This window comes from Nyctereutes procyonoides, unplaced genomic scaffold (genome assembly GCF_905146905.1).
Source record: "Nyctereutes procyonoides isolate TBG_1078 unplaced genomic scaffold, NYPRO_anot_genome, whole genome shotgun sequence".
Classification (NCBI taxonomy): domain Eukaryota; kingdom Metazoa; phylum Chordata; class Mammalia; order Carnivora; family Canidae; genus Nyctereutes; species Nyctereutes procyonoides.
The window spans coordinates 18,972,088-18,994,709 of NW_026575037.1; the positions used below are offsets into that span (position 1 = coordinate 18,972,088).

The following is a 22,622-nucleotide window of genomic DNA, read 5'->3' on the forward strand; positions in this document are numbered from 1 at the left end:
GGAAGAGGCCATTCTATCCGGCATCGGTCCCTCCACCCACCCAAAGCCACTCGGTCACATGAGCCAGCTCCTTGCTTCTGTACGACCTATGACAGTCTGAGGTCACGTCTTCCCGAGAAAGTAACTCCACGTGGACCGAACCTGGCCCGTCTCCTTGTCTCCCTTAGGCCTCGTGCAGCGCCTCGCCCCTGGGCAGGGCTCCGTCAGAGTTTTCGGGGTGGTCTTCCTGCTGTGTTGGGGCACAGTTCCACAGCTGGGGACACCACAGAGGGCAAAGTTCTCCCTAAAGGGCAGGCCATGCAGCCCCGGGGTGGACGCTGCCTCTGAGCACCACCCTTTCTGTGCTTCTGGGGACAGGCCGTGTGATCCGTGGTGACATCCAGCCTGGCTATTTATGAGGTGCTGCTGAGAGATGCTTGGGCTATGAGCCCGGGAGGCAGGTGCCCTTCTCACGCTTCTTCCATGGAAGACCGACCCCTGTCCTTCTCTCCTTCCCAAGCTCCATTTGGTCACAGGAACAGCATCGGCACCAGAGAGAACTCTAAGGCCGATGAGGCTCATCTTCAGGGGCCTCCTCATTGCCATCACCATGTCCCAAAGATGCGCGGTCGCCTCATGACCTCACACTGCCCTGGCCCCTCTCCCTGGCCCCTCACTCCTGCCCACCCTGCTCCGCAAAGCCTCCTTATCAAAAATTTCCTATGGGGGGTCCCAGCTGCTCTGAGGGGCTTATTAAACGAATCACTTGGACTAACAGCTTAAAAGCCACCCCTCCTGATAAACCATCCCAGAGCCTTGGGCACACCATGTTTTAATCCAGGCATTTGGTTCAATTCAACTCAATTCAATTCAATTCACTGTGTGTTTCCCCAGCCCAAGCAGGGCTCCTAAACTGGATAGGACCAACCCAGAGGAGATAGAAGGAAGGAGAGAATCTTGGAGTAGCACCCCAGTACCTTTGGACCCACAGATAATGGCTCTCAACTCTACCCATGGGAAGAGCCACTGGGCCTTAGCTATGCTCCCCCACTTGGGGCTTCTGGGCAAGCAGGGGCGCATCACTCGGGGCATGATAAGCTCGCCTCAGAGCCTTCCTGAGGGACTGCATGTGGCTCTCTTTCTAACCTCAGTGGAATCAGCCCACCCTAAGACTGCTTTGCAGTCTGCTTCCAGGGTTTTCCATTTCTTGGGAGCATGACTCAGAAAAGCTGGTGGGTCCTGGGAGGGAGGTTATCGGATGGGTCATCTTTCATAAGAATGTGCTCTCTGCCTCCGGGCTGGGGCTCACGGAGTCATGGCAACATATAAATGGCTTGGTGAGGGGCTAAAAGGCTAACTAACGCTGGGATGTTTTCTTGTCCTGATCCCCAGTTTCCTGGACTCTGACCCATATTGGACTTTGCGTCATCCTTTGGATTGAGAGGGACATTAGAAAGGGCTAAAAAAAAAAAAAAAAAAAAAAAAAAAGAAAAGAAAGGGCTCAAGTTCTGGTTCTAGTTTCGATTTGGTACCGAGGAGCTGTGCAGCTCCAGGCAGAACACCGTACCTCTCTGGGTTTCCACCTTTGTCCTTAGTGAAAAGAAGAGATTGGAATAGATCAAGATTCCTTGAAGTTTGATTTTTAGCATATTAGTCCCAGAGATTCATGATCCACATTAGCTTGTTGAAGGCTCTGATGACTCTTAAAGATGCTTGGTTAATGCCCTCTAACCTGGAATCCCCCCCACACACACACAATTTACTGGACGGTGAAACCTTCCTTGTGTCACACCTGCTGGCACCCAGGGTGTCCAGGGCTGCCCAGAGCCTACTTGGGAAAACAGGGAGACCAGCCTCCTCTGATAACTTTGTGATTCTGCATTTGCTTGAGCAACAGAGGAAGTTTCCAGCAGCCTCAGGTCATAGCCATGCTCTCAACGCGGTGTCAGAGGCACACAGCTGGGCCTGTGCGAGCTGTCACAATCCATTCCCCGTTCGCAGGCCGCAGCTCAAGCCCAGGTCCTGGACCTTAAAGCCTCCTCGAGGCTTCTGGGTGGACAAAGCTGCAAGGAACATGGGCTCCACCCCAGACCCCCCCACTAGGCCTGTGGCTCCAGGGCCAGCGCTGCCTGGCACTTTCGGTTCACAGAATCACCGAGGAAGGACGTTTTTTCAATCGCCTCCTGCAGTTTATTTCAGGCTCAAACACACATTTAGTCTAAGCCAATCCCTCCGGCTGCAGTGACAGGTCAGAACTCACATGTTGCTTAAGATTTACTGGCGCCTCTTCTAAAACATCCTCCAAGGCTTCATTTGGTGGCCTGACGGCCAAGACCTAGGAGTCCCTGGAGAGGGCAAGGGTGTGCCACTGATTCCTCTCGTGCTCCTAAACCCATGGAGCCTCAGTTTCCTCCTCTGCTGAATGGGAATAATGATCCCTGCTCTGTGTCTCCACCTTCCTGGGGCATCTGGGGCGCAGAATCACCCTGCAACCTCTGTCACGCTACGCAGGAGTCCCCGTTCCAGGCACGCGAATTAAATAAACACCAGGCGCTGGGGAGAAAGAAGGGGAAACGAGACACTAAAGAGAGGTGAGCGCGCAACAGGAGCCGCCAGTCAACCCGGGGTCCCCCCAGCGGCTCGGCTCCCAAGTGCGCTTCACAGCGGGGACACCTCAGCTCGCTGTGACTCTAAAGTGTTTAAAAATATCTAATGTTTCATACATCCCGGCCCTGAAATGCAAACCAACTACTTCACCGGGTGCTGAACCGAGAGCAGAGGGAGCTCGGCCGCTGCCCTGGGCAGCACCAGGAGCCAAGGGTCTCTCCTCGGGCGTCACGCTGGTCCCCAGGGCCACCTCTCCAAGGAGTTTTCAAGGGTAATAGTGACGGGGCGTCTGCCACGCGCCGCCCTTAAGCAGGACTCCGCAGGAGGTGCCGCCTTGGCGCAGGTGCTGGGCGCCCCCCTCGGAGCCGCCCCCCCGCGCCCCGCCCCGCCCCGCCCCGCGCTCGCTCCCCCGCGGCCGCCGAGCCCCGGCCCCGCCCTGGCGGTGGCCGCGGAGACGCGCCTGCGGTTGTAGCGACGCGCGCGGCCGCTCCAGTCTCATTCATGCTGCGGCTCATTCACCCGGCGGCCCGAGCAGCTCGGTCCGGCCGCGGGCAGCTCGGTGCAGCCACGGGCAGCTCGGTCCGGCCGCAGGCAGCTCGGTGCAGCCACGGGCAGCTTGGTGGGGCCGCGGGCAGCTCGGTGCAGCCGCGGGCAGCTCGGTTGGGCCGCGGGCAGCTCGGTGCAGCCCTGGGCAGCTCGGTTGGGCCGCGGGCAGCTCGGTGCAGCCCCAGACAGCTTAGTGGGGCCGCGGGCAGCTCGGTGCAGCCACGGGCAGCTGGGTGCAGCCACGGACAGCTCGGTGCAGCCACGGGCAGCTCGGTCGGGCCGCGGGCAGCTGGGTGCAGCCCTGGGCAGCTTGGTCGGGCCGCGGGCAGCTCGGTGCGGCCACAGGCAGCTCGGTGCAGCCATGGGCACCTGGGTGTGGGCCACGGGCAGCTCGGGAGCGCGGGAGAGGGAGCCGGGGGCCATTGCCCGCTGCCTGTAGTGCTCCCAGGAAGTGCTCCCAGGCCGTGAGGAGTACGGACACCCCAGGGAGCTCCACCTGCATCACCTCCCCTCCCTGGCACCTCGCTGCCGCCTTTAGAGGAGGTGTTGTGAAGCCCATTTCACAGCTGGGTACTGCTGGGTAGGAATGTTACAGAAAATGCCCCAATCCGAGGGTCAATGGCAGAGCCGGACTGGGAACCCCAGTGTATCAGCCTCCACCAAACCTGTTACCTCTCTCCTGGAAGTGATTACCCAGTTTCACGTACCTCGCCTCATCCTTGGGACACTTTCCTGGAACCCCAGCACCTGACCAAGTTCCCCCTGGAACAGCTGACTCGGAGGCTCCGAGAAGGGCTCTGAGGCCAGGCCATCCTCGGCCTCTCCGGGCTCCAGCTCAAACCTCCTGTCACTCAGACTTCTTTCCCAAAGTTTTGTGCATTCTCAAGAGTGCTCTTAATACACACCTGCCTGCCAGCCGCTGCCCCCAATACATGATAGCTATCTGCAGTATCACGGAAAGGTCACTGATGATGTCAGAAGTTCTGGATTCAAATGCTGCTGTCGTTAACTGGATACCACCAATATCCAGCTTTGCAACCCTAGGCAAGCCTCTTTGAGTCTCAGTGGTCTCGTCCATAGGGAGGGAGAAATACTATTTGCCCCACCGGCTTGGTGGGCTCGTGCTAAAGGCACGTGCATTTCCCACATCAGGTATTACTAAGCACTTTGTGTTATGGCCTATTGGATCTCATCTTTGGCCCTGGTTAAGCCTGGGTCACAAGGACTGCCAGGGGCCGGGCTGCTTCTGGCCTCTGCTCTGGGAAAGATCATCTCTTTCCCCAACAGGAACCTGCTTGACTCTTTGACCCCTCGCAGAGATTTTCCTCCTGACCAGTTAATTGATCCGGTCCCAGAGCCGGCAGCTGGCCAGCCAGGCACAAACGCCAGACCCGGGCCAGCCCTGGCAGCCGCCTCCGGGAGCCTTGGGGTTAATGCTTGTGCGTCAAAGTTACGTGGGGAGAAGGGGCCACAGCGCGGGTGGGGGTGGAGAATCCAGACCTCCCGTTAACATCTCACCTGCCCGCCCAGCTGGGGAAGTTTAAAGACAGAAGGGAGATGGACCTGCCCCCGGAGAAGGTGAGGGAGCCGCCTTGTGACCGACACCCTGAGTTCTGCATCCTAACGCAGCCCAGGTGGCCGTGGAGCTGGAGCCTGTCCCGGACCCTGCCCGAAGGGACTGAGGCCGGTCAGCTCCCTGGGGGTTTGCAGAGCCACAGGCTGTTTACAAACTACCTTTTTGCCCACTGGGTCTCTTAACAGTCACAGCAACCCAGACAGGTAGGCAGAAGGGCATGGGTCCTTGACCGATGGGGTCAGAGAGGTTAAGAGATGCAGGATGGGCAAGGAGGCAGGGGTGCAAGCCTGCTGGAGGTCCCCACCTCTGCAGATGGGCAGCCCCTCCCGGGTGGCCCTGAGGATTGCCCCTCAGATGCAGCCTGCAGGCAGGCGGTGCAAGAGGGACATACACGGATATTTTGCTCCCCTTGCATGGCTCAGAAGTGCAAACGGTTCCCACTCACACCAACCCTGAAGTGATGGCAGATGGCTCCGCAAGGAGGTGCCACCTGGGCCCCCATTCAGACTTATTTTCCAAAGCAGCTACAACTTACCCTTGATACCACAAGAGTCAGGCAAGACTGGAAATGGGGCTAAAAGGAATAGAATACCCAAGTTGCTTGCAAAAGTGGCTCTTTGAACACATCTCTACGTGCCACCTGCCTCCCCCTAAGCAAGGGAACCTCCCAAAGCCAAGAAAAGAATCAGACTCATCTTACCCGGAGACTCAGAAGGAATGGTGCTCCTACTCCAGCTCCTACAGGTCTGGGAGGATTAGCTGCTCCAGTGCTTTAACAATAAACCGAATTAAAGGGGAGGAATGCAGGGGTTTTCTTTCCCAGGACGGTAACCAGGCAGTCTTAAAGGGGAGGAAAAGTAGCTATGGTGGCTTGCATCTCCTGCCTTTCCTCTGCTCTGCTCTTCCCCCCTTCCGAGAAGCATTAAGTCTGATCCAGAAAAATGCTTTTGCAAAGGGCCCTTTCATGGTGTGTGTGTGTGTGTGTGTGTGTGTAATTGTGTTTGCATTGATGTGTGTAATGGAAGGAGAGGGGGGAAGAATAAAAAGCAAAAATAAAACCTCAAATTACAAGCTTCCATTGGCCTGAATGGGGTGCTAGCAGAAAATCCGAGAAGCTTTCTAGGACTGCCTGCCTCAGTTTCTCTTTTAACTACTCAGTTGCTGGAGTGTGTTGTTTAAAAACACCTTTCCGAGCAATAGGATATCTACATTGGTTGAAATGTGGGGGATGAAGACCCTTGTGTGTCCAGTTGTCGTCTCTTACAGAATGGGAAGAGAAGCAGGGGGGACCCTCTGCTGGGTGGTTCCATCATGTCTCTGATGTATCTCCTCTCCCCTGTTTCTAGAAGCGTAGCATCCTGATCCCAAAACCTACCATCCTGACTCCGCTCCCTGGCACTAACCTCTTCATCCTGCCCTTGACCATCTCAGCCTCCTTTTGACTAATCCTTCAGCCATAGGTTCCTTGAACTTCTGTCTTCTGCCCCCTTGCTTTCTCCTTGTCTACTCTTAATCTCAATATCCACTCACAGCGTCTGTTACCATCATCACGTGAATGTCCCAAATCCACACCCCCCACTCAGTGTTGTCGACCCTAACCTTAACCTCCAAAAGTCCACTTCCACCCACAAATAATCCTGAATATATAATAGCCTCCCTCAAACCATTCTCCCCGTTTCCCCAGAGAGGCTGCAGAGCTACCATCTTCCCAGACACTCAAATTGGAGAGCCAGGCACTTTGTTCCGCTGTGTTGGTTCTTTCGTTGCCTTCCAAATCCAATCAGCTGTTATGCACTTTCAGTTGTTCCTTCTAATTAGCTTTTAAATTGTGCCTTTTCAGTTTTTTTTTTTAAAAATCATTTGTGTTTTTTGAATGAATAGTGCATTCACATGGGTCAGAAATCAGAACTATATTAAAAGACATACATTGAGCAGGGGTGCCTGCCTGGGTGGCTTAGTTGGTTAAGCGGCTGCCTTCAGCTCAGGTCATGATCCCAGGGTCCTGGAATCAAGCCCCACGCCGAGTCCCACGTTGGGCTCCTTGCTCAGTGCGGAGTCTACTTCTCACTCCCTTTCCCTCTGCCCCTCCCCCTGCTTACTCTCTCTCTCTCTAATAAATAAATAAAATCTTTGGGGAAAAAAAAAAGACATACATTGAGGTGTCTCACCCACTGCAATTCCCTGCCCTGCCCTCTATAGGTTGCCAGCCTTATTAGTTTCTGGTGTATCCCTCCCGTACTTCATGTGGACGCAAGGAAAATAATAGATCGATATAGATACATAGATACAGCTGTAGATGGATATTTCCTGCCATCCTTTTTTACACAAAAGGCAGTAAGCAAATGCTGCCTCCTTTATATTTTCATCTCTACAATTTTAATTCAGGCCCTCCTCCTCTGGTACTGTTGTGGTAGGCTAGGCTCTAATTGGTCCCTGGGTGAGGTGGTCCCTTGGGATAGCTAAAAGTGGCTCTGGAGAAGTCTTCTAGGTTAGACTCCTAGATGACTGGCTGTCTGGCCTTGGACAAGCGGCTTAACCTCTCCGTGCCTCAGTCATCCCATCTGTGAAATAGGATAATTCCTGCCCTTATTTCACACACAAGTAGGGTAGAGTGAGACAGAATGCTAGTTGCTTAGAACCGAGGCCAGCATACGGTAAGCGGTCAATAAATGTGGCCTATTACTGTTTTCTCTCCAATCCAGCTTTCACTCTTGCTAGAATTATCTCAAGAGAATATATTGCTGCTACCTGAAAAAAAAAATCTTTTACCTACAGGATAAAGTCTAAACATCTTAGCCCATCACTGAGGGCATTCCAGGATCCAGCACAAAACTGTCCTCTCGCCTCTGGGTCCCTCTGTTGGGACTCCATTGGAGCTGACACTCCAGGCGCACTGTAGGAGACCCTGATTTCTAACACGCTGCTTCCCCCGCAAAGCTCCTGACCTTCGCTTGTGCTGGTCTACCAGTATAGGATGCCCTTTCCTCATTTTCTGCCTATGGAAATGCTACAGATTTGAAAAAAAAAATCCTCATCAATTGCTATCTCATCCAGAAAGCCGTCCACGATTTCCCAGCTTCCTCTCTGGCCATTCCTTCCTCTGTGCTGTTCCAAAAACTCTTTGTCTACAGCTTCTCCCGGCTCTTTATCTTTTTCTGCTTTGAATTCTAGCCTGGGTTTCCACTGCTTAGATTCCCTAGGTGCAGCATCTCTGACTGACAGCTGTCCTCCTCTTGCTTGAACACTGGCACTGGGGAGTTTATCACAGCCTCAGAATAGTGCCCACGGGCATCAGTGTGTGTTAGAAAGTTTATCTCCATAGGGAGCTGAACGCCGCCACTCTGAGGTCTTCTCCAGCACACACGCACTTGCACTCATTCCTTAAATATTTATCAACACTGACTGTGTAGTGGGTCTCGGGGACACAGAACCAGACCCAGACTCTACCCTCACCAAACTGCGGTCGAGGCACATGAGCTAGTCAAGTCCATCCTCTGTAATGTGCTCCGGTACAGGTCTGAGTTGGACGAGGAACTGCTGGTCAGGACCAGCCCACTGGAGCCTCCCCAGCCCCTTCCCTTTTCCTTCCATCCACCTGCACACTGCTAGCCTCGGTGAGCCACAGGGTCAGGGAAGAAGTCTCAGTTGCGGAAACAGAAAAAAATTCCATGTTGGGTTCCATGAGCTAGTGTTACTTCTTTATGCTGAGTTCCAAAGGCAGATGTCCTCACGGGCACTGACCAGGCCACACGTTGGACATCAGGAGGCAGGAGTAGGGGCAGAGGGCCCATTACTGGAATAATAGCACAGGTGACTAGGGTACTGGGCAAGCATTTGGGAATGTTTCCTGGGGAGCTGGAGGAGAGCTTTTGGCCTGAGAACACGTGTGTACTTGTGCAAATACACAAGCGTGCACATACTCACACATGCCTGCAATTTTGCCTGGTTCCAGTTCTTTTAATGGCTTCATTGCTATGATTTCCCCAATCAGCGATTCAACCAAATATTTATACAACATCAACTATGTGCCCAGTAGAGGAGGCAAGACACAGAAAGCAAATGGAGATGAATCAATAGTGAAATCAGGTACTATTAACTCACATCCTCATCAGATGTGGGGCCGTGGCAGGAAGGCTCTGGGATGGAGGCATCAGGAAAAGTTTCGTGGAAGCCGGCCTGGGCCTTATGGGTGATCTAGGACCAGGCAGCCTGGTTGAGGGCTTTAGACTTGGCTGTGAAGGCAGTAGAGGCATTGCAGGATCTCAAGCAAGTCTGTTTGTGGGAAACCAACGGTGGGGTGCCTGAAGTGGGGGAGAACTTGGAGACTAGAAAGCCAGCAGGGAGGCTCTGCTGTCACAGAGCTGAGGGGGTGCAGGTCTGAACTAAGGGGGTAAAGGAGAGGAGAAGGCGGGCCCTGGCCCCTCGCAGAGCATCCTTTTCTCTCCCAAAACGACCTGTGCATCAGAGTCTGCCACAGGTGACATTGGCAAAGGGAGTACTCACTGGGTGTCACCTCCACTGCTCCCATGGGGTCATGCTTTCCCCTCAAATGAACAAACTAAGGGGTCCTCTTACGGTTTGGGATAAGGAGGAGACAAGGGAGGTGTGCTCATGAGAACAGAACAATCTTCCTCTTTCAAAGAGCACTGGTCTACATTGTCTTTTATGTTCAATTAGATCTCCAGATTGAGCTTTTTGGAGAGCCACCTGACAACAAGACATGGGGTGCCAGGGTGGAAGAGGGGAGGGAGAATGATCTCCATGCATCCAGCCATCCATTCATTCATATATTGAGGAAGCCTAATATATTAGGCTCTGAACATACAGTGATAAGTCAGATAGGCACAGTTTCTTCCCGAATGAGTCTTGCATTCTAGCAGTGAAGTCAGATTTTAAACAAACATGGATAATTACAGTTGTGATAATACTAGGAATAGTTTAGGGCACTGTGAAAATATGTGTTAGGGGACCTTACCCAGCCCTGAGAAAGTGACTTTCAAACTGGCATCAGAAGCAAGAAGAACTAGCTATGCGAAAAGTTAGAGAAACAAAAGAGCAGGCAGTGGAAAGGCCCTGGGGTAGAAAAGGGGCCGCACCTGTTGAAGAGATGGAGAAAAGTGCCTTGTCACTGGGCAGTGAGAACAAGGAGAGAAGCCCCGGAGGCAGCTGGTGAAGCAGGAAAAGAAACAAATAGTGCAAGGCCTTGAAAGTAGGCTAGGCAGGATCATGGGGCGGGGATGAGGAGCCACCAAAGCACAAACACCACTTATTTCATAGTACATTTCCAACCTGAAGTTGGATAAGAGAGAATGGAGCGGGCTCAGAAAGTGGGGGCGAGAGGGAGGAAATGGAAATTATAGGAGAGTAGAGACAGGCGGGCACCCAGGCATGAATCAACGTAATACTTGCTACTTTAGTGTTTATTTGTTGTAAAAATAAGACACCAGATTTCTGGCACTTCCAGGAATAGACACCGCCACAATAGACAGTCTTGGTCCACATTGTCTTCTGCAGCCTGAGACCGGCTCCTCTTTTTGTCTGAGCTGGATCTTTACAAAGCCTCCTCCCCTGACCACTCTTCCCTGGCTCCACAGGCTGGACGGATGACCCTGTCTGTTCCCCCAGAGCTCACGTCCGCGGCAGCATGCACCCTGCTCCGATGGGTGGAAATTAGTCTGGCGTGGGTCAAGGGCCCCCCTGCTGGTGACGAGCTCTCCGAGCGTGGACACGACGCCTCCGTGACCTCTATACTATCATACCACCTGGCGGAAAGCATGTTGCACAAAGGTCTGAAAAATCGAAGAGCAGAGTACAACCTACGAGAAGAGTTTTCCGGAATGTCTGACTTTGACACTATTATTAGCAGAAGGAAGAGGACGTCTAGTGCATTAGTAAGGGGTTTACCATGGGTTGCTCCTACACACACGCAGAACCCAAAAGAATGTATGAAAACAATCATTTCTTCTGGTTTGTGCTGCAGCTTCTAATATCTTTTTTTTTTTTTTTTTTTTAGCTTCTAATATCTTTAGACGGTGCAGAGAGTTGGGTGTCAGGGTTGGGCTAGTGGGTCAGGGCCTCTGGCTAGGGAAGAAGGCAGTAGCTCATTCAACCTAGACTTTCTCTTCCTTCTCTTTCCCATAACCCCTTCATCCTATATACTCTGTCCTTAGTTCTTTCCATTCTTATCTTCAGCCCCTGCCAAGGTTCGGCAAACATTCAGCTATATCTAGCTCCACCCTGAGTGGGGTGGGGGTGCAGGTGGGATAGTGACATGGTGAGTAGATTTTCACCTGTTCCCCTCCTGACGTGTTTGCCATGTGTCTCTGTGCTAAAAGAATCTATCACCTCCATTGCCTTGAGTCCCATTCCCAAATCCCATTCCCATTCCCAGCCTTGGTATGTGCCATGTTCCAGGAATAAGTAGGGTACAGGACAAAGCCTTTCATCCTGGGCTTCAGATTTTTGGCTGATGATCTCATCAGTTTCCATGTGACAGCCTGGGTCTGGTCCCCGGCACAGACTGTAGAACCTTCCTCTTCTGTGTCCTTCATTGTTTGCATGTATTTCTCTCTCCAGAGCGGGAGGAATCCATCACGACTCTCCATGGTCACCAGCATATGACCTTGACAGACAGTAGGGGTGGGAGAGGGGGTCACGTGCAATGCGTGGATGGTCATGAGTATCATTGGCCTCATCCAAACTTTTATCAAGGCTACTTACAGAGTACCTGATGGTCCAATTTGATTTTAATTTCCGTTTTCTGTTTCTTCCTAAGCCTCCAGGGAATGAACAAATAACAAAAGAAATGGCCTACAAAGGAAAACAAAATATGAGGTGAGAATTTCACCAAGGAATTTAGTCCGTATTACTCTGCTCTAGTACTAAGGCCTTGGAACTGGCCCCGAACTGGAGTTTGGGGAATCTAGCATTTGTTCCAACAGTATCTTTTTTTTTTTTTTTTTTTTAAGATTTTGTTTATTCATTCATGAGAGACACAGAGAGAAAGAGAGGCAGAGACACAGGCAGAGGGAGAAGCAGGCTCCATGCAGGAAGCCCGACGTGGTGGGACTCGATCCTGGGTCTCCAGGCTCAGGCCCTGGGCTGAAGGCGGCGCTAAACCCCTGAGCCACCCGGCCTGCCTCCACAGTATCTTTATTAGCCAAGCAACCCGGGCTAAGTCTAACCCTTGAGGGCCTTCCTAGTGTCACGTGTAAGGAAAGGATTGGATGAAACATGAAGGGTTAGGGTGCGGTTATTCCCCTTTGAAAGTCACGTGTCTACCTCTGGGCAGAGTTAGAATGCAGCAGGATTGCTCTTGGCCTCTCCTCCGGAGATCAGGCCATCAGGGCTCCTGCACCGCCAAGAGCAAGCTGCGACTGCCCTCTAGTGACAGCATCCTGCCCAGACCTGGTGGCTCTGACCACCCCACTGGCTGATGGTGGAAAACAGATCTTTCTTTTCCTTGGCAGGACTCTCTGACCAGCCTTTTCTCAAAAGACGCTTTGCCTCAAACTTCTCAATGATCTTGCTTTGGGTGGTGATTTCTGCTCTTTCTATAATATTCGGAGAACTAACCTGTATTTTTTAGGTGTCTACTATGGATTGGGGGACTGCCAGGCATTGAGGTGACACCTGCCCTCTCCTCTCATCATGTCCCTCTGCGGCTCGGTCTCCCTTAGGAGGGGGACATCTCAGACCAGGCATCCCCAGGATGTCAGCCTTCTGGCAACATTCCAGGAATGATGACTGAGCCTCCTTCCCCCTCTTCCATGTAGGAAAGGACCCAGTGGGACCAAGGGCACTACCTACTAATCTCCTCTGTCCTCGTGGTGCCTGACGCAGAGAAGGCATTCTGGGAGGATTTGCCTATTGAAGGATTTGTCTCCTGGATGAATAGTTGACCTTCAGAAGTGACTCTTGGATAGATCCTGAAATTCGGTAATTTATAGACATCTTTGAGAGCTACAGGGAAGAGGCCAAGAGTCACACACGAGAGCAGACTTGGGATTTGAATTGTGGGTGCTTGATTACTAGAGGCATGATCCTAGGCACAATTCTTAACATTTAGGAGCCTGTTTCCCCAACAAGAGGGTCATGAGAATTCAATGCGACAGAGTATGTGGAGGGCTTGGAAAATGATACGCATGCAGGAAGAGGACCTTTTGGGCGCGTGACTCAGTTTGGGATGCCGCAGGGACCAATAAGAGAGGAAGGCGTCTCCAGAGGGCACCATGGAGGTGGCACATGGAGCCATGGGAAAGACAGTGTCTGCATCGATGGGCAAGTGTGCGTGAATGTGTGTGTACCCCTGTGAGCCAGGTGTCTGGGACAGAGGGTTTCCACGTACAGTGAGGTCTCAGCTTCAGAGCCTAGGGTGTAGAGGGGACAGGTCCTCTTGGGGTAACTGTCTTTTCCAGGAAGACGGGTGGTCCTGAGCACACTAGCACCCGGGGAAGTCCAATGTATGCACTAATTATGGCCTTCGTCATAGGTGGGGATGCAACGAAGGACAAAACCTGTCCTTAATAATGGGAGGGTGACAACCAGAACTCTTGGACAACTGGTGATGCTAGGACCTGGGAGCTAGACATCATTCCGGGGACATATCCACCCACTCGAGTCCCTGGGGAAAGCAACAACAAGAAAATCCCTTTTCTTCCTCTCCTAGATACCTACCTACCAAGGGCAGGCGAACCCCTTCTCTCCCCCCTTCCCAGCCCCCACCCCCGTCCAAGCTCCTGTCGCTGCCAGCAGCATCGCCACCTAGATGCTCTCATCTGCTGTTGCTCGGGAGCTGGAACGCGTAAATAATAGGACTGATGATAAGTAGAATTTAGCAGAAATGATTTGCTTCTGAGGAAGGAAAAATCGCTTGATGCAGACACCAGATCTCTTGTTTGACTGTTCTCAGCTCTGGTCCAAAGTTGACCTTGGGAGATGGATTGACAGAAACTTGTGGAGGGAGGGAAAGCAGGCACAGCGTCTCCAGGGCAAGGTCTACGGGCTGAGAACCTTGGCCTGGGCTCCGTGGGGGCATCGGGAACAGACCAGATCGCTCCAGATCCAAGGCTAGGTCCTGCGCTTCCTGGGAGGCGAGTCCGCAGCAGGGGCCCGGAGCAGGCTGACACTGACCCCCCCCCCGCCTCCCCTCCCCCAGTGATGGACCGTTTTTATCTCAGCTTTCAGCGTTTCTCCCTCCCCCCAGCTGGTGGGAGGAAGCCTGGGCTTTCCAGAACCTTGGAGAAAGCAACCACCCCAAAGGATCACATAGAGGACGAAGGCCTTTGTTCTTGCGGTGGTGGCAAGGCCAGTGGACTCCGTAGCACTAGAAAATTATTGATTGATCCTGGGTTCTAGAGGACCCGAATGAGCCTACCAAAAGGGTCGTGTTTGGGGGCCAGGCCTGCAAGATGGGGTGCGGGAGAAAGAAGGGCAAGATCTTTCTTTCATTCTTCTGGACTAGGGCATTGTAGATTCCAGGCATAGAAGAAAAGATCAGTGTTAAAGGCTGATGCCCTTCCCTTTACAGCCCTGGGAAGCTTTGGGAGTATCAGTCTTTGAAACCGAGCCAGGCCAGTTGTTTCAGACATTTCGCCGTAAGGTGAGGTTGGTCTAATCATAATCCATAACTCATGGGATCCCTGGGTGGCGCAGCGGTTTAGCGCCTGTCTTTGGCCCAGGGAGCGATTCTGGAGACACGGGATCGAATCCCACGTTGGGCTCCCGGTGCATGGAGCCTGCTTCTCCCTCTGCCTGTGTCTCTGCCTCTCTCTCTCTCTCTCTCTCTCTCTCTCTCTCTCTCTCTGTGACTATCATAAATAAATAAAAAAAATAAAAAAAAAATCCATAACTCAGTTGAGAAAGGAAGGATTGGGGGTCCCCGGGGCTCAGTATCTGGAGAGGGTGGCAATGGGCAATGGCCGGGATGGCAGCAAATTGTCGCATCCCAAAGTACCCACAAGTGGTCATGGGGGCATCACAAGTGTGCAGAGGACCCCAGTGGGGAGTCGAGGAGCAACCTGCATTCTGAGATCGTCGTGCCACATGTGCTTGCACGGGCTCCCTCCTCTGCCTGGAGTGTCCTCTCGTTTTTTGCTGAGGAGCTTACCAGGCATGCTTCCAGAGCAGCTCACCTTTGACCTCCTCTATGAAATCCTCCACGCCAAAATAGCTCATTCTTCCCACATTATTTGGCAGCACCTTATTCGTTCTTCCATTATATTCAACGTTTTTAATTACTGTGTTAATTTATTTCACTACATTTGGGGCCCTTAGAGTAGATGCTGTCTTTAAGTGCCTAGGCTATCACAGCTAGTAATTTATTAATTCATTCAATTAATATGAATTAGGGTTCAGGACAGCAGGCTGAAAGATAGCATGGGGGTGAGATTCAGCAGGGGACATACCTGGGAGAGACTCCAAACCTGGGTTGGGGGTGGAAACAAAGGCAAGAAAGTGCCCTTGTCCCAGAAGAATTGAGCCCTGGGCAGAGCGTTCATGTGGGGGCTCCAGCACAGGAACCCCAGGAAATGGGGTTCAGGGAGGAGCCTTGGTTGCATGAATAGTCGGGGACTCAGTCTGAGAGTTTGGAACAGATCGCCAGCCCAGCAGAGCTACGGTGACCGCCAGCAGGCTGGACTCGTTCAAGGGCAGATGGGAAACAGCCCTGAGGATCTGCAGAAATCCTTGGGGCAACTTCAGAGAAGGCTTTAGGCATGGGGTGGGAGAGACAGGGCCATTTGGGTTTTTACCCAGTGAGATTTCTAAGCTATGCTGATAAGTGAAGAAGCTGAAGAAATTAGGTCTAAAATCTAATTCTGAATGACTTCTTTTTCTCTTTGTACCCGGGGCATTGGCATCCCCATCGGCCTGACGGAAGAGTTGGTGGTTGGAGAAGCGCACATCCTCCTGTTACGGATTGAATTGTGTCCCCCTCAAGTTCCTATGTTGCAGTCCTAGCCCCCAAGTGCCTCCGAGTGTGATCTTATTTGGAAGTAGGGTCCTTGTAGCTGTAATTAGTGAAGACGAAGTCATTAGGATGGGCTCTAATCCAGTATGACTGGTGCCCTTATAAAAATGTGAAATTTGGACACCGACTCATACACAGGGAGTGTACTATGTGAAGACGAAGAGAGAAGCTGGGGTGGTGCTTCTACAAGCCAACGGGCCCTAAGGACTGCTGGCAACTCAGCAGAAACTAGGAGAGAAACACGGAAGGGATTCTTCCTCAGAGCCTCCAAGGAGGAGCCAACTCTACCAACACCTCGATTCGGGACTTCCAGCTTCCAGAGCTGGGGGTGGGAATCCCGTGCACCTGGGCGGGGTGCAGGGTGGCGGGAGGGAGCATTGGGGTTAGCCTGCCTCCCCCTGCCCACGGGCTGGAACGAGAGCCACACAGAACACCCCAAGTCGGCCTTCGCTGCCCTCTCAGGATGTGGATTTGCTGACGGTGGGGAACCCTCCATCCCGTTCTCTGCACTTCCAGGCTGGAGCCGGAGCCCAGGGGTGCCCTCCAGGAGCTGTGTACGCAGCACGCTTTACATGTCAGAATTAGCCGAGAAGTGAGTTGCTGTGGCCTGTTTTCCAAAGCACAATTCCCACGGCTGGTCCAGTTGACAGGTACTCTTGCAAGACAGGAAAGATCCATTTCCGTGCCTTTAACCACCTGGTGCCTGGGTCGGAAAGAGTGGCTTCCGTCACTGCTTGGGAGAACTACCTTGGTAATGCTGAGCACAGCCCCGAACAGGTTAGGGACCCTTCACGATGCGGGTCTTCAATGCAGAATAACTTGGATGAGCACTCAGCTCATTCCCAATCGTCCGTCCCCTCCGTCACATCCCTGGCTGCAGACATGGGTTTGAAGTGTCAGCAGAAAATGTGAATGTTGAGTAAATGGGGTGTGTGTGTGTGTGTGTGTGTGTGTGTGTGTGTGTGAGAGAGAGAGAGAGAGAGAGAGAGAGAGAGAGAGATGGATGGAAATAACGGACCACAAATCTTTGATAGCTGTCTAAACAAAATAGCCAGCATTTTCGGATTGCCTTGAACACTGTTGTGTTTCCAAATCGCTGCCAAAGAGATTTTGAACTTTTATTCAGAAAAACAGGAAATGAGAGGGTTGTAAACCCCAGGGAAGCAATCTGACATTTTGAGGCCAAAGACCGACTCCCTTTGATGCACTAACAAGGACCGTTAAGTATCCTGTGTTTTGGTTTAAACAGATCCCTCTTGCTGACCTAACATTCCCCCCAGAAATATGGAGTGACCCCGAGTGAGCGGGGCCAAGCCAGAGCTCCGGATTGGAAAGGCTCTAAGGCCCTGGACCAGTGCCCTCTGTTGGCCACTCTGGGCTCAGCCAGAGGCTGTTTCTGCAGTTAAATCGTACCTATTCCAACCATCAGTTAAAAAACCAAACTCATGGAATCCAGGGTGTCCAGGTAGGATTATTCTCTCCCTGCTTTCACCTGTATTGTTTCCTAGCTCCCTCTTTCCCAGTTTCTTATAGTGTGTGTGTGTGTGTGTGTGTGTGTGGCTTTCATAAAATAGAATAAAGAGATAGTTCTTATCAGTCTTAATTATTGTGAAATCCACGGACATTTTGCGAGCCTCGCTCTCTGCAGTAGAAAAGCTTATTTTTCACGTAGGTGCTCTAACCTGAGGGACGCAGTCCTTATTCCTTGGGACTGTGTCTCAGTTACGCTGACTTAAAGCCTCTTGGCATGATATTGTCAGGTGAGAGGCCGCCCCTCGCCCACGAGGGTATAAGGAGAAGAGATGCCCAGGTCATGGGATGGGAACACCGCAGCTTGAAGTGTTTCTCCCAATGGAGCAAGGCCAAGGGGAGGAAGGCAGAGCAAGGAGATTCCTGGGTCCCATTTAAGGAGCACTTGTATGACGTGGGAGGCAATCCTAAGAGAAAAGTGGAAAAATGTCTTGTCCCATCCTCCAGGTCTGTGGTCAACTACTGGGAAGATTGCATTCATTAGGGGACCAGATACAGCCTGCTTGGTCTTCTAGCCACTGTGGGGCATCAGGGAGGGTCTTCAAAGACCTTCTGTTGGACCTGGACCCCATTTTCACATATCTGGCTTGAGCCAACTCCTTTGTGTATCAGTACTTGTGTGTGGGGATGGTCTCTCTGCAGAGCTGTTTATATTTAGAATATTTAGATCTAGGTTTATCCAGAAACCAGGTCTTTCCACTATAGTCTCCCCAACTCTCTCTTCAAAAATTAAATGAACCGTGCAGTGATGGAGGAGAACAGCCGTTAGGAACGCGGACTCTCATGTCAGACCGGTGGGTGGCAGTCCCTGCTGTGTCTCTCACTCCCTGTATGACCTGAGAAAGCCACATAACCATACTCTGCCTCAGTCTTCTTATTTATAGACTGGGAGTATTGATGGTGCTCACCATAGAGGGTTGTTGTGAGGGACAAGTGAGTTAATACACAAAAGCACTTAGAACAGTTCCAGGCACGCGTGAGCGCTCTCTAGTTTCTTCCCACCACCACCCTCACTCTAGGACAAACACGTAAAGGGTTGAAAATAAGTCCCCAGTAACCACTACTGCATTCGTATGTGATTTCGTATGTTCTCTTGAGTGAAAAAGGAGACGCTCGGGTGGGATGTCTGTTGGCACAAGTGTTCACCAACGTAAAGCTTACCTGTCATCTTAGGGACGGGGACGACTTCTACCTGAGGCATGCGCAGGGCCATGTGAGGAGTTCTGGTCAATAAAATGTGAACGGATATGATTTCCGTCACCACTTTGGGGCTGAGACAGTTAAAAGCTCAACTAGGATTCTTCACTTTTTCTTCCCTTGTCACAGCAGATATGAAGGTCAAATGTCAAAGAAGATGCAGCTACAGGATGGGGTTGGGGGGCACCGATTAGCCTGGGCCCTCCAGTAACTGTGTGGAGCACAGCCCCACTAACCCTTTTTCCATACTCAGCATGACCCAGAAATGAACTTCTGTGGCGCGAAGCCACTGAAATTCAGAGTTATAACCATAGCACGGCCGAGTCCAGCAGTGCTCGGCCTGGTCCGCTTACTTGGGGGCTAAAAGTGCAGATTCTCAGGTTCCGTATCACACACAGTGAGTCAGAGACGGAGGGTCGGGCTAGCAATCTGGGTTTCTAACAGCTCCCTGGGTGGTTCTGACACAGGTCAGGTCTGAGAGCCACTGCTCTAACCTCTCCTGAACGCTTTCTCAGGGTCCCCTATACACAGGGACTTTGCCCCCATAGGTGGCCATGGGTGGTGCTTTGGGATGATCCATTCTGCTTGGTCCCTTTCCATTGGTAGAGATATTTAAGCACCAGCTACCTCAGAGTGGTTAGCATCGAACATGTCAAGGCCTAGGGTATTTACCTGAGGTCAACAAACCACCTGGAAATGGGTTCTCTGTTGCTTTAAGAAGGTGAGTGCCTTCTTTTCGGGTTCTTTTCAGGTGTGTCTGAAAGCGCTGGGTTTGTTGTACTCTCACACTCTGCTTTACCCCAAGCTGATGACCCCTAGTTCGCCAAGGAGGAGTATAGAGCTCTGAGTGGTCGTTTGTCCACAGCCTGGAGCTGTATAGCTCTGCACCACACACAGCCCTGGCGCTGTGCGTCACCCAAGCAGATTCTCAGTAAATGGTGGTAGGGAAAAATGAGGACCTAAAGACTTCGGCTGCCCTGATACACTGTTTAGTTGTCTGAGCTCAGCCGGATGTCAGTCCCGGTGTCCACTGCTGGGTCTGGCTGGGCCCCACCAGCATCAAGGGGCGCCCAGGCAAAGGGGAGACCCTGGAGGGACAAAGCAAAGGGCTGGGGTGTAGGATCTGATCCGGGTCCCAGAGAAGTGAGAGCCTGTGGTCAGCAGAGGGCAGTGTTGCTTCAACAACCGTTTAGCTCACTTGGGTTGAAGCTCCAATTGCTCCCATCCGCGTTGACAATACTGATGGAAATGACAGAGGCCAGAGGGTCTGGTTCATTTGAAGAACAGAAGCAGCAAAAGGGAGATGGGCACCTACATGCCCACCATCTGTATTAGACAATTAGCATTTCCTCTATAATTCGTTCAAATGCTCCGTGCATAAAGGTCTTATTGAAATGTTAGTGGAAGCTCCCCCGTCTCAGCCCTCCGGCTAGCAGGTGCTCACCTGTGGGCACCAGTCCCAGGGCAACCAGCGCTGTGTGGAGGCCGCAGGCGTCATTAATGGTCTCAGGCATCACGTTCTCGCTGCTCAGAGCTGTGTCCCCAACCAGCTCCGTTCCTCACACGCTGTCCTTCCTTCCTTGTCTTCCCACCCCCCTCTTTCTCCCTCTTCCCTGGTACTCTGTCCTTTACTTCTGTATCTAAGCATGGGTCTAAGTGGGGAGCTGATGGCTTAGCAGGGCCAGGTACTGGGCCCCAGGGGGTAGGTGTGGAAAAACACAATCTATCCCTTAAGAATTTATAGTCTTGGGGCACCTGGGGGGCTCAATCAGTTAAGCGTCTGTCTTCGGCTCAGGTCACAGAGCCCCACGTGGGGCTCCCTGCCTGGCGGGGAGCCCGCTTCTCCGTCTCCCTCTCTGCTGCTCTCCCTACTTGTGCTGTCTCTCCCTCTCTCAAATAAATAAATAAATACAATCTTAAATAAAAATAAAATAAAAAGAATTTATAGTCTTGGAAAGACAAATCCACTGAAGCAGGACTTAGAGGAGAATGGCAGGAAAACATCTAAATCATGTTCTCCAAGCCGTAGGATGAATGCACAGTTGAGCCTCTGACTCAAACTTTAGCAAGAGGCTCTGAAGTTTTTTAGGACTTCTTCCTCACGAACTTTCTAGAATGCATCTCATCCGTGTCTGCACACACCCTGCAAGGTTTTCCAAGAGCCCATTCCTATGCCCAAGAGAAAAAGGGGCAGGTTCCTTAATCTGGCGGTGAGAGGGCAGCTCAGCTCATCTAAGAGGTCCCAGGTAACCCTCCCCCTGGTATTGTTAGAACTCATTCTTGCGCCCACTGGAACCATTGGGTCAGGCCCCCTATGACCACCCCAGCCAGGAGCAGGGCTTAACCAGGTTTCAAGTCAGCCTGGCTCCACATCCTGGTGTAGCCTTCTTAGAAGGTCGCTGTTTCCCACTATGGTACTGCCAGAGGGACCCAGGGTGCCCCACGGGGATCTGGGTGCTGGGAGGGGAGAGGCCCCATCAGCAGCCATGGCTACACTGGCATTGGGAGATTAATGAGCCATTCTGAATAACGAATGTAGCTACAGCCAACTGTTGGCAATTAGTTAGAGCAAAGCCCTGCTGTGCTCTGGATCTGTCAGCTGGGACCTCCGAAGGATCAAAACAGCAGGAAGAGCCAGTCAGAAAGGAAGGAAGAGTTGAAACTTACTTCCCCTGTCCTAGGCCAGCACTCTGGGTCTGTAATGATCCGGAGTTAAGCCTTCCATAACTATATGAATCCGTTACCTCTTTGATTTGAAAGACATACAAAGCAGTGAGGTGCCTTAAGGAGTCATCTTGTCTACCTTCCAGCCTCTGCTTGGGACCACACAGCAACGCTTCTCAAAGTTTACTCTGGGTAGAGTTCACCTGAACCTGGGAACCTCACTTCCAGGTGATTGCCAATGCTTCTGATTGAGTGGCAAGACCCATAGCCAGAGGTTGGGAGGGAGGTGAGGGGTGGGAGAGAAAGAGAGAGCGAGTACATTTATTTCATTAAGTTGAGACCTTAGTGCTCATATTTCATTCGTCATCTATATGTTCATCCATCCAACACGGTCTACTCTGTGCAGGCAGCTGGATTCACATGCGTTGATAGAGAGATGGGTAAAAATAGCCTGGAGTAACCAGAGAGATGCGCCGGGGTTAAGAATGGGACACTAAAAAAAAAAAAAATAAATAAATAATTAAAAAAAAAAAAAAGGAAAGGGACATTCTGGGAGCCAGGGTGGGTACTGGACTGAATCACACCAGAGTGAGCAGCTGTGGGCTCTGGGAGCCCATCCTCCTACTCCCTTCCACGGATGTCCTTCTAAAGCAGCAGTGACAGCAGCCAAGGGCCAAGACAGGCAGTGGGGAGAGACGAGTAATGCTCACATCATCTTCTCTTTAAGAAAGAAAACGCATCTTAAAAGCAGTGGGAGCTAATTTGCTCTTCCATAATCAATCACCCAGTACAGAAAACAAAAACACTGCAGCAATCCTGGAACAGCTGAGAGGGGATGCGAGGCTGGCAGGCAAGGGGGGGAGGCCTGCAGAGAGGATCGTTTTCTCCTTATGGGTTTAAAAGAAAATGAATCTTAAAGACATATGGCATGTGTGTGCGTATGCGTGGCTGTGTGCGTGTGTGTTGGGGGGTCATGTCTGAAGTGGTGCCAATCTTCTCCTGGTTCCCAAGCAGCCTCCAGCCTGCCCCGTGGTCCTGCTTCTTTTTGGATGTATGTGTGGCAGCAGGAACTGGCAGCTGGAAAGGGTCCCCGGCAGCATGGAGCTTCCTCATTTCATTTTTTTATTTTATTTTATTTTATTTTATTTTATTTTATTTTATTTTATTTATTTTATTTTAATTTTATTTTAGAGTGAGCAAGTGAGAGAGCAGAAGCAGAGGGAGAGGAAGCAGCTCAGGGACCATGAGGCAGCCACTTAACCCAACGGAGCCACCCGGGTGGCCCTGGAGGCTCCTCTTTAAAGAGTTTTCTCTCTTTAAGCTCATCCCTGGATCGCTTCTGTTCCCCTTCTGGAATCTTCCCTTCTCTGTACAGCGGGGAGATTCACTCTCCTTCCGTGTTCACATTGCTGGAAAAGTGAGGTGTTACTAAAACTGACATAACATAAACTGCCAGAGGAGCTGGTGGTCTGGCTATTTCCATCTGGGTCTTGGGTTTGGGGTGAGGAGGAGAGGAGGACAGCCCAAGCTGGTCTCAGGCAGTAGCTCTGGAAG

The 22,622-nt window shown here is 51.8% G+C and overlaps 1 protein-coding gene across 1 annotated transcript in view; it reads right to left on the reverse strand.

Annotated features, from left to right (window-relative positions):
* The window catches only part of CAMK1G (calcium/calmodulin dependent protein kinase IG), a 29,611-nt gene extending 24,185 nt beyond the window's left edge, over positions 1-5,426 (reverse strand). Inside the window, exon 1 of the mRNA XM_055319359.1 lies at positions 5,409-5,426. The gene's annotated coding sequence lies outside the window, so the exon portion shown is untranslated. The remainder of the gene's footprint in view (positions 1-5,408) is intronic.
* Positions 5,427-22,622: the final 17,196 nt, after the last annotated feature.